Genomic DNA, 12580 nt, shown 5'->3' with positions numbered 1-12580 from the left:
CTTTCCATTGGAATTTCATTTTCTAAGTTCAGAAGTTCTGGGCATTCTCTTCTATTATTTCCTTCATTATGATTTTAAGGTGTTTTTGTTGGGTTTTTGTTGATGTGCTTGCCCTGTCATGTTCTTCCGGGAGGCCTCTGATCCTGAGGTTGCCCCTCTCATCCTGCCTCTAAGATCCGTGTGTTGTGCCACATAACAAACATGTTTTCTTGTCATGTTACTGGTTTTTGCTTGCTTCTAGGTTGACTTTCCCTTCTATGTATCTGCATTCCCAATCTGTTGCTCTCTGTTTTTCCCTTTGGTGAGGCTGACCATTACAGATTCAGGTTTTTCTGTTCCCCTCATTATTTTTGTTGTGTGTGGTCATAAATTCCAGTCTCATAATTCTCATTTCTCTTTTAAACCTCTCAGGAACCTCTCCCTTCCCAGGGTCCTCTGTCTCATGAAGTATTGATTCACTTTCCTTGTTTTGTGGTATTTTATTCATAGATGAATGAACCCATGGCCTTGTTAATCTCAGCTGGAATAGACTCGGCCCCAGGGGCTTTGCCACAGGAGAAGGGTCTTAAGGTATTCAGAACCTCTTCTTCAACTGGAAATTCAGCTAGAGAGAGACTGCCTACAACCTGAGGCGTCCAGTCAATGGCTTCAGCTTCGATTGATGGATGAGGATCTGTTAAGGACACTATAGAAGTATTCAGCCCATTCTTCCAGGACCTTATCCCTGTCACTAATCAGTGTAGCTCCCCATCAGCCCTGAGTAGTTGAGATGCACCATAGGTTTTTGGCCTATAAATAGTTTTGAGGACATCATAAAAGTACTTTGGATATCAGTGTAAAACTGAATTTCATCTGTTTTCTTACTGAGCCAAGAATCTTGCATTTCTCTAAGCTTTGCTTTCACTTTACTTCCGATGTAGTTAAATGCTGCCTTCTTAGAGATGGTTGAACTATCCTGCTGGTAAATCCTGTGTTCTCGTTTTTTTGTTTAGCAGCTTCTGAGTTTCCCCATCATTTCTGTCAGACCGGTCTTGAAGTTTGTGAGTGTTCTGACCCAGAGGGGTAAATGCAGTGCCGTACACCAAATCTCTCAAAGCTGCCTATTCCTTTTCTGCTCCCCTGTTGCCAACTGTGTATTAGCTCCGCTTTCCCTCCAAGCTAGCAACGAATTATTCCCTCTCTCGCTGGGAGAAGCACTCTAATCTGTTGACATTCAGTTTTCTGGTAGTCACCTTGCCTTGGGGCTGCTGTGTTGTTCAAATGCCATTTACATTTGCCTAAAAGACGGTTTTAAGGAGAACTCACACAAGACAGGTGCTCCCACAGAGGTCAGAAGAAGTGATAGGAGGACACTGTCAAGGTCTCTCTGAAGAACTGTAAAATCAGTTGTGAGACATGGGAGACAGGCGCTGGCAAAGGACCGCCCAGCATCAAAGAAGGCATTGTTCTCTGAGAGCGAAGCAGAATTGCGGTGTCTCAAAATGAGCGAGATGCACAAATTTAGAGACATCTCTCCTCCAGATGTTCATGTGGACTATTTGTGCCCAGCCTGTGATGCAGCCTTCCGAGCGCGTATTGGTCTGGTCAGCCATAGTCAGACTCACTGGACCTTGACTCCAATGTAGGGACATCAGTTTTCGCCCTCTTCGAGAAGGAAGGATAATAACCATTCCTTTGGTCTCTGAAGGGGAGGAGAAGATGTTGCTGTAAAAGACTGCCATAAAAGTGATGGAGGATAGAGACAGGTAAGGATGGGAGTAGAAAGGGGTGTTCTCAGCCTGGAAGGGAAAGGAAAAGGCGGCACTAACAAACTTTACTGTTAACAGAAGAAACGTGTCTGAAGTAAGAGACTGGATCCTCCTAACCATTAGTTTCTTGGGGGAGAATTTGTACAATCATAGACTTATCTTCTCTAAAAATGAATTGTGCTGGCCTGGATAGCATCCCCCCCAGGAGAAATACTATCTAGGGCTCCAACATCAGATAGCATTTCAGCACAGATAATATGTCCTGTGTTCCAGGAACAACATAGAAGATAGGAAAACATGATCTTAGGAGTGAAGCCTAATTGTGGGCCTCGTGAATTTGAAATACGTAGTGGTTTCCATCACACAGCACTGCTTCCACACATCACCATTTCCTTCATGAACTGATATTCCTACAAGCAAGGCACAGTAGCAGAGGAGAGGTAGGATGGAATGATATCTACAGGAGGGCTAACCGGTATTTCAGTAGCTTTATCCTTATGAGGGATAACAAAAGAATAAAGAAGGAACAAAAAAGGAAATGTAGGCAAAATCAGAAAAGAAAACTCAGAGCAGAAGAGAGAAGAAATAACGGACGAAGCAGAGGCAAAATGTTTTTGAAATAGGTGCAAAAAGAGAATTAAAATAATATTGGAGGGGAACTGGAAAAGGAGGATTTGTATGACTAACTTAACTGAAAGGCAGAAGGTCTGAAGAGAGGAGGACAGGTAAATAGTAAAGTTTGAACATTCCAGTAAACCCAGATACTTGGGCTAGGTGAGATTGACTGTGGGGTGTGGGGGCCTGTGGGAACAGGCCAGGCAGTGTCAGATTGTCCTGAAAACAGAGTTCCTCCCAGGTGCTGCCCAGTGCTGACCTATAAGAGGGGGAGCGATGGAAGTCAATACAAAAGAAAGAAATGGAGGAAAGCACACACCTAATAGGCACAACTTGACTTGTGACCAGATTCAACTGTAAAACAAATGCAGTGAGAGGAGGAGACAGTGTTGGGGCCACGGAGCGCAGCCCTGGCTCTGGGCCTGGAGCCAGGAAGAACCTGAGCCCAAGTCCAGCCTTAGACACTTAGAGCTGGGTAACCTGGGCAAGGCACTCGCCTCTCTCTGCTTCAGTGTTCCCATCTGTACAATGGGTAAACTAACCAGACCTACTTGCCAGAGTTGTTGAAAGGACCAACTGAGAGAATGTTTAGGAGAGTGCTTTGCAAACCTTACTGTGCTCTCTATGTGCTAGTGTTAAATGATCTGAGTGTGACCACAGTAGCTGGCGCTGGCATTTTGCTCCCGTCGCAGCTTTGTTCCTTTAATTAACTAGGCCCGCTCCTCATTCACTGCCTTCTCTCCTTGAATCCTGAGCCCCTCTTGTGCTTCCCCTGGTTAATCAGTACACTGGGGTCATTCCCCCATGGGCTTTCCCACTCCCACACCTGTACTGCAAGAGCGTCTAGTAGCAAGTTTCCCTGCGTGGACTCCCAAGCCAGTTTATACATTTTGTCATTATTTTGAATGGAATGGTCTGTCTCTTTTTGCTTAATTTTGTTAGGAATATACAGAAGGACCAATAATTAGGGAAGGAGTCTGTCAGAAAAAGAGGGAGCACAGTCTGGTGCAAAGCTCCTAACCTGGCATCTGTGGACTTGGATGGAGGGGAAAATGACTTTATTTTACTTTCCTCTAACTAAAATTTAGCACGTCTTTCAATTTTGAATGTCACCAACCAGTATTCTGAGAAAGGGTTGAGTAATCTTCACCAAGCTGCCAAAGAGATCCATGACTCTTGAAAAAGATTAAGAATCCCTGGACTAGTCGTAAGCTTGCTGTATTTGAAATTAGATAAGAGGAACGGAAGGGTCCAGGGCATAGACTTGATAGTAGGCACACCCACAGTTAGTAGGCATAACTTAGATGATCAAAGTAGACTGTGAGAAGGAATTGTTAGAGAGGAGGACTGAGAACGGAGCAAGTCTTGAGGAAGGATGCTTTGGAGGGCTCCAGAAGAATGCAGAATGAGAAAAGGCCTTCAGTGTCACTGGTTCACTTTGGAGAGAGCTCTGTCAGTTGAGTGCCGACATTGGAAGCCAAAGTTCCCAAGGTGGTTGAGTGGGAGGAGAGAAAGTAGAGGCAATGAATGGAGACAAGGTGTTTTTTAGGAATTTGGATTTGAAAGGGAGCAGGTAATGGGATAGTAACTTGTTTGTATGATTGGATCTAGTGAGGGTTTTTAAGGATGGGAGAGACTTGCTGTGCATTGTAGTCATCGGAAAAGGATCTGGTGGATCAGGAAAGAGTAAGAAGTTGAGAAGGGGAGAAGGAAAGGAGAAAATGGGAATAAGGTCAAGGGGCTTTGAGAGATAGAGGCCAGAGAAATAGTCTGTTTTCTCAGCCAGATGTAAGGGCTGCTCGTCAGTTGAGAGAGTAGGTTTCTGTTGTGGAGAGTGGCATGGGAGGAGTGAGAGGTTTGCCTTGTTGCTGTAGGATCTTGGTTGAGGTTACATCATATAAATTTGTAGGACACGACTTCTTCCTCCACCTTTCTTTTGCAGCACATGAGTAAAAGCAGAGAAGGCAGATGATACAGTTGATTATTTGGGGCATGACCAACGCAGGAATCGGCTTTGCTTGACTATACATCTTTTTTTACAAGGGCTTTGTTTTTTAATTTTCATTTATTTGGGAGAGGGGGGTAGGGAGGGGTGAGAGAGAGAAAAGGCAGGTTATGATTAACTGAAAAAAATTTAACTTAAAATCATTATTGCAAGGAAAGGCATACTTGGCAGAAGAAGGAAGAACAATATATTTGAAAATATGATATAAAAGCAAGGTACCAATTTAAAAATAAATATTAAATAATACTATTATTCATAAATAAATATTTTTAAATATAAATTATATAAATGGGTAATATTTAATATAATAAACATTAAAGAATAAATTAATACTAAAATTATATTTATATATAAAATTATAAACAAATAAATTATAAATGATAAGAATAAAAAAATTAGAAATAAACAGTCACCTCTATACCTTAATTGAGCTTTGGAGTAATATTTGAATGGATTTAGTTCTGATGTGTTTGATACGTTTTTAAAGTAGTTTCTCTTCTCTTCTTTTACCACAAATCATCTTAGCTCCCAAAAGGTATGTACTATGGCTTTTCTTCCCACTCTTTCCCAGAAAGCCACATCTATAATGATTGTGCAAAGATTTCTCTTCTTGAATTCTTCTTTTCCTAGGAACCTCTAACTGGAGTTATGAAGGGTGGCCTCCAAGTCCAGCCTCCCTTGTTTTAATTTCTCCCCTTGGTATTTATTCCTTCCTCCAGAGGTGATGTGGGAGGAGAATATGAATTGTTTTCAGTTCAGGGCTCACAGTCACAAAATCATAGACCTTCAGAGAGGGAATCCTGCGAGATCATCTAGTCCTGATTCCCTCATCTGGAAGGGGAAGTGCCTCTCACCTCCTTAGATGTGGCTATCATCTTGCCTATTTGTCCTTCCTCTCTCGTCAAAGCAGACTGTAGAAAAAACATTTTGATCACTTAAGCTTTTAAAGGATTTGGATTCTGAACCAACTGGTTACTGCACAGAATTCCTCACAGAATCCCAGATCTCAAGTAGAACGTCCTTACTGCCCAACAGTCATCTGGTCTCCATTGGAGAACTTTTAGTGCTGGAGATCCCACTGCTCTGGCCCATGGTTTTCTCCTCTCTAAAATGAAGGGCTCAGACTTGCATCTTATGTCAGAGTAGCCCGTGCCACCTAATATTAGGAAGTTTGTCCTTACATTCAGCAGAAGAGCTTTCTCTTTATGCCTTTCACCTGAGTGTTCTGATTCTGTCCTCTGGGTCCAGCTGGACAAGTCTAACTATATAGCTTTTCTATTAGACTGTAAGCTCTAAGGGCAAACAAGGTCTGTGGATTATCTAAATATTATTTCCCTCTGGGGCTCCTGCATATAGTCAAATACTTAATAGATTCTAATTATGATTGCTCTCATTGAAGTAATACTTGGAGGTTTACAAACTCTTTTCCCAAAAACAGCCATTGAAGGAGTTCAGTACAAGTATTGTTAACCTCATATAACAGCTGAGGAAACGGAGGCTGAGAAGAGGTTATGTGATTTGGGTGATAAGGTCCCACAACTTTGGACTGTTAGAGCTGGGACTTAAAATTGCATCCTTATTCCACATCAGGTTTCTCTTTCTACTCTATGGCATTAATGTTTACTGTGAATTTTGGTTGAATTGAATTGATCCATGACTGTATATGTTTTGAAAAGTAAGTCAGAGCAAGTGTTGCTGCAACATTCTCCCACAAAGTAACACCTAGTGTCACCATAACAGACTGGACTTCCTAGTCCTCTTAGTCCAAATTGACCCAGGTGCTGAGGGTGGAAGTTTAAAAATGATCCCTGCTCTTCAGAAGAACTAGGGGCCCAGGAGGGCAGGAAAATTGTAGTGAAGTGAAGGGAGCCCAAGTAGAGAAAGCATGGATATATGGCTAGGAGAGGGTAAAATCTAGGAAAATTCCATGGAGGAAGGTGGCATCTGCCTGAATCGTGGGATGGAAGAGATGAAAGCATTCATGTCAGGCAATACCAGAAGTTCATAGGAAATGGCATGTGAGCTCAGGAATGCCGGAGCATAAGGGAGGATGACCATGAAGTGAGGCTGGAGAGGTGGTAGGGTTTTTAACGAATAAATTTATGTGGATCTCTTATTTTGTGTAGCCTCCTTTTCCCCTCTTGTCCTTCCTCTCTCAGGGCCTCCCTCTTATCCTGTATAACAAAATAAAAAAAAAAAAAAGGAAACTAGGAAGAGGGGGGAGAAGTAAAAACTGATCAATAAACTTTTAAAAAGTGACTATAGTCAGTGTTCTTCTATATATTACCCCCGACCCCTGCAAAGGAATGGGAGGGGGTTCTCTCATGATTTTTTTTTATCAGTTTTTATGATTTTTTTTTAACATCACTCAGATTTCCCCAGTATCCCTTTTTTTTCCTTTCTAAGACAGCTATCCCATGTTACATATGTTTGAAGAGGAAAAAAAGAAGAAATCAGCAAAATTGATCTATACATTGAGAAAGTCTTATCAAGCTATAGTTGATACCCTTTCTAAATACCATTTTAAAAGGAAGATGCAGTAGTAGAATAACTTAGAAGATTACAAAATATTTTTAATTCAATTTTTCTTTCATTTTCAGTTTTGAATTCTCTCTTCCCTACCCATTTGAGAAGTCAAGAAAAACAAAAGTCATTACAAATATACGTAGTCCTACAGAACAAATTCCCTCATTAGCTATGCTCCCCTCCCCTCAAAAAAAGAAAAAGAAAAGAAGCTGTGCTTGTTTTCTGTCTAGAGGTGGGTATCATGTTTCATCATTAGTTCTCTGGAATTGTAGTTGGTCATCGTATTGATTAGTTGCCAAGTCTTTTACAGTTGATTATTGTTACAATATTTTTGTTACTATTTACAGTGTTCTCCTGGTTCTACTCCCTTCCCTCTGCATCAGATCTTCCCAGATTTTTTGAAACCCTCACCTTCATCATTTCTTTTATTTTTGTTTATTTATTTGTTTATTTAGCAAGGCAGATTGGGTAGTGACTTGCCCACAGTCACACAACTAGTAAGGGTCAAGTGTCTCGTCTGAGACCAGATTTGAATTCAGGTCCTCCTGACTCTAGGGCCGGTGCTCTATCCACTGTGCCACCTAGCTGCCCCTTACCTTCATCATTTCTTTTTTTTTTTTTCTTTCTTTTTGGTGAGGCAGTCGGGGTTAAGTGACTTGCCCAGGGTCACACAGCTAGTAAGGGTTATATGTCTGAGGCCAGATTTGAACTCGGGTCCTCCTGACTCCAAGGCTGGAGATCTATCCACTGCACCACCTAGCTGCCCCTCTTCATCATTTCTTATAGCTCATGTTCATATAACCCAGTTTGTTCACCATTCCCCATCTAATGGGAATCACCTTACTTACCATTTTTTTTACCATCACAAAAAGAGCTGCTACAAATATTTTTGTATATATGAATCCTTTTCTTCTTCTTTGATCTATTTGGGGTATAGACCTAGTAGCAGTATTGCTGAGATCCAAGAGCAGGTACAGTTTAATGGCTTTTGGGGCATAGTTCCAAAAGTATTCTCCAGAATGGTTAGACCAGCTCACAACTCCACCAACAGCAATTAGTGTCCCTATTTTCCCCACATCCCCACCCGCATTTGTCATTTTCCTTTTCTTCATGTTGGCCAATCTGATGGTTATAAGGTGGTACCTCAGAGCTGCTTTTAATTTTCATTTCTCTAATTATTAATGATATTGAGGTTTGTTTTTTGTTTTTTTACATATGACTGTTGTTAGTTTTGATTTCTTTCTCTGAAAACTGCCTATCTATATATATAACTGTTGGCCATTTATCAATTGGAGAATGACTCTTATTCTTATAAGTTTGGTTCAGTTCCCTATATTTTTGAGAAATGAGACTTCTATCAGAGAAACTTGCTGCAAAATTTTCCCCTAATTTACCTACTTTTTTCCCTCCAATTTTGGCTGCATTGCTTTTGTTTGTGCAAAAACTTTTTAATTTTATGTAATCAAAACTGTCCATTTTACTTCCCATGAACCTCACTATCTGTTGCTTGGTCATAACTCTTCTTCAGTCCATAGATCTGACAGGTAATTTCTTCCATGTTCCACTAATTTGCTTCTGATGTCACCCTTTTTGTCTAAATCACGTACCCATTTTAAACTTATCTTGGTATATGATGTGAGATGTTGATCTATGCCTACTTTCCGACAGACTGCTTTCCAGTTTTCCTAGTAGTTTTTATCAAATTGTGAGTTCTTGCCTCAATAGCTGGAAGCTTTTTGAGTTTATCAAACCCTGTCATACTGTGCTCATTTGCTTCTATGTATTGTGTAATCTTTTCCTTTAATCTACCATTATAGTTCTCATCCAGTACCAAATTGTTTTGATGATTACCACTTTGTAATAGAATTTGAGATCTTGTACTGCTAGTCTCTTTCCTTTGCCTTTTTTTTTTAAACAATTCTCTTGATGTTCTTGACCTATTGTTCCTTCAGATGAATTTTGTCATTAATTTTTCTAGCTCTGTAAAGGGATTTCTTTGGTAGTTTGGTTGTTGTGGCATTGAATAAGTAAATTAATTTATGTAATATTGCGTTTTTATATTATTGGCTCGGCCTACCCATGGGCAACTAATATTTTCCCACTTATTTGGATCTGTATCTGTGTGAAGAGTGTTTGTATTTGGGTTCATATAGTTTGTGTATGTGTCCTGACAGGTAGACTCCCAAGTATTTTATACTGTCTGTAGTTATTTTAAGGGGAATTTCTCTTTCTCTCCATTCATGCTGGGTTCTATTGGTAACATACAGCAATGCTGATCATTTGTCTGGATTTATTTTATATATCTTGCAGCTTTGCTGAAGTTGTTAACTGTCTAGATTAGTTTTCTAGTTGACTCTCTAGGGTTCTCTAGAGAAGTTATATCACCTGCAAAAAGTGATCATTTTGTTTCTTCATTGCCTGTGCTTATTCCTTCAATTTCTTTTTTTGTTTATTATTATTGCTATAGCTAGCATTTCTAGCATGGTATTGAATAATAATGGTGATAATGGGTAACGTTGCTTTACCCCTGATCATACTGGAAAGTCTTTACAGGTAATGCTTATGGTTGATTTTGGATAGATACTACTTGTCATTTTAAGGAAAGCTCTATTTCCATGCTTTCTAGTGTTTTACTTTTGTTTTTAACAGAAATGGGTATTTTATTTTGTCCAAAATTTTTTCTAATCTGTTAAAATAATATTATTTTTGTTGTTTTTGTAATTGGTATGGTTAATCATCCACATATAATTATAGTTTTGTGTGGCTAATTATCCTTATATATAATTATGGTTTTCTTAATATGGAACCAGCCCTGCATTCAGGGTATAAATCCAGTTTGTTCATAGAGTATGATCTTTGTGATATTGTTGTAGTCTCCTTGCTAATGTTCTGCTTAAAAGTTTTCGTGTCAGTATTTTAAGGCAATTGGTCTATGGTTTTCTCTATTTTGACTCTCCTTACTTTAGAGATCAAAACCATATTTGTGTTATAGAAGAAATTTGGTAGGATTCCTTTCTTCCTATTTTTTCAAACAGTTTATGTAGTACTAAAATTAATTGTTCTTTAAATGTTTGGTAGAATTCAGTTGTAAATCCATCTGGTCCTTGGATTTTTTCCTTTGGGAGTTCATTTATGGCTTGTTTGATTTCTTTTTTTTAAAATAGAGTCAGAGTATTTTATTTCCTGTTCTCTTAATCTGGGCAGTTTGTATTATAATTATTCATGCATTTCATTTAGATTGTTTTTCTTTTAGGCATATAGTTGGGCAAAATAGTTCCTACTGATTGCTTTCATTTCTTTTTCATAAGTTGTCGGTTTACTTTCTTCATTATTTTTATACTGGTAATTTGATTTTCTTTCTGTCAAATCAGCCAGTGGCTTATCTATTTTATTGGGGGTTTTTCCACCCAAACCATTCTTTTATTTATTGGCTTAGTGATGTTTTTGTTCATCTCTCCTTTGATTTTCAGGGTTTCCATTTTGAGGGGATTTTAATGTATTGATTTTTAAGTTGCATGCCCACTTCATTGATTTGCACTTCCTCTCTTTTGTCGATGAAAACATTTGAAGATATAAATTTTCCCTTAAGTATTTCTTTGACTGCAATTCAAAATTTTGGTCTATTGTTTCATAATTGTAATTATTTTTAATGAAATTATTGGTTGTTTGGGTAATTTGATCTTTAATCCACTTCTTTGGGTCTGAATTATTTAGGGATTAAGTTGGGATTTGTTTGAGATTAAGTTATTTAGTTTTCCATTATTTTTAATCCAAAATATTAATTAATCCAAAATATTCTTTCCCATCAGATTTTTGCAGACCAAAATTATCTACTTTTTTTTTAATTTAATGTCTATGGTGATAGAGTTTGAATTAACTTGTTGAAAAGGGAACCTGGTAATTTAATGTAAAAACCCACATTTTGGATTGCAGTGCATTCCTGATTTCATCATCTTTGGTTTACTCTCTGGATGGGGTCTTTGTTTTGTACTCAATATGTAAATTTCATTAAGTTCAGAGCTCCAGGTGAAGACACTCACTAATGCAGACAGGTCTATTGTAGTCTATAGTCTTGCTGAGTTTCTTGGGGCACTGAGATGTAATTGAAATCATATGGTCAGCAAGTGTTGGAGAACTATAGTCCATGCTGCCCTGTGAGATAAAGATTAGGATAATCCAGTTTGCCTGCCTATATTTTTATTTTGTAAATGATACCTTAAGATCACCTAACAAATTTGCTTTCAGCACTGAGAAGATAACTTTTCTATGGCAATTTTGAAATAAATTTTAGTTAATACACAAGTTGGTGTTGAGTGGTTGCAGGGATAGACAGTCCTTGCTGAAGGGACTACTTCACTTTGAAATTGGCTTATTTGTCTAACCATTTCTCAGGGGATGGCCAATTAGCATTAATTTCCATTGGTTTATGCATGGTTATCAAGTTTCTGGTATTACACAAACCAAAGAGGTAGTCTGTGTAGTTTGTGAAGCATAGAATTCATGTTTTAATAGCATCTTCTGCTTACTTAAAACAGTAATTCTAGATCTTAGGTACTGTAGCACTGATGGAATGTCAGTATCTCAATCTTTTATGAATGGAGTAGGGTGTGTCGCGGTGCCATCCTGTAGGAGAATGAGACTGTCTTTAGATAAGTCAATAGTCTAATCACTTAAGGGGATGGGAAAAGGAATATCATTTTTTAAAATTAATTTTTTCAGTTAACATGTGTTTTCTTTCCCTTTCATCTCACCACTCGTCTTCTCCCCCTTTCCCCTTTTGGAATAGAGAGAGAGAGAGAGAAAAAAATTAAATCCTTATTACAGATAAGCACGGTCAAGCAAAACAGGTTCCTGTGTTGACCCCCCCCCCACACACACACACAACACACACACACACAACACACACACATCTCTCAGTCTTTACCTTGAGCTTATCACCTCTTACTTAGAGCTGAGTATCATGTGGAACATTGGATGGAGCATTGGACCTGGAGTCAAGAAGATCTGAATTAAAATTTGGTCTCATACCCTTTACTAACTGGGTGACCCTGGACAAGTCACTTACTCTGTCAGCTTCAGTTTCTTCATCTGTAAAATGGGGTAATAGCACTTACCTCTCAGAGTTGTTTTAAAGGATGAAAGATATTTGTAAAGTCCCTTGCAAACCATGAAGTACTTTATGTAGCTATCTGAATGTGTGTTATCATTGTTATTATTATTAGTGGATCCTCTGGAATTGTGGTTCATCGTTGTGTGAATCAGATTTCTTAAGAAGTCTTTCAGAGTCTGTCTGTCTTTACAATATTGTTACTATGTAAATTTTACTCCTGGTTTTGTTCTCTCTATTCTGTACCAATTCATATAAGTCTTCCAAGTTTTCTCTGAAACCATCCCAGAAAGTTTAGTGTCTACCCTTAATTATTTTCCTTAACAAAGCCCTATTATCCTTCATCTAAGGAAGGTGGGAGTATGTCTGGAAAGTGCTTTTAGAGTCAGAGAAGTGTCATTAACCTAGAAGCAAAAGAGACATTTTTAATGTGTTTCTATGAGAAATGATTCTTTAATTTGCTTCATAAAAGATAAGCGCCCTTGTAACAACAATCTCTTACTGGAACATTTATGAAAAAATAAATCTATATGTTAAAATCTGTAAGACTCCCTGTAGCAGATTTATTACAGGACATAA

At 38.6% G+C, this 12580-nt stretch overlaps 1 protein-coding gene across 5 annotated transcripts in view; it reads left to right on the top strand.

Annotated features, from left to right (window-relative positions):
* Positions 1-12580, top strand: part of TNRC6B (trinucleotide repeat containing adaptor 6B) — a 214771-nt gene that overhangs the window by 118762 nt on the left and 83429 nt on the right. The window lies entirely within an intron of this gene.

The sequence above is a fragment of the Vombatus ursinus genome, unplaced genomic scaffold (genome assembly GCF_900497805.2).
Source record: "Vombatus ursinus unplaced genomic scaffold, bare-nosed wombat genome assembly UNPS02003292.1, whole genome shotgun sequence".
In the NCBI taxonomy this organism is placed as follows: domain Eukaryota; kingdom Metazoa; phylum Chordata; class Mammalia; order Diprotodontia; family Vombatidae; genus Vombatus; species Vombatus ursinus.
This window is presented reverse-complemented; position numbering and strand designations above follow the sequence as displayed.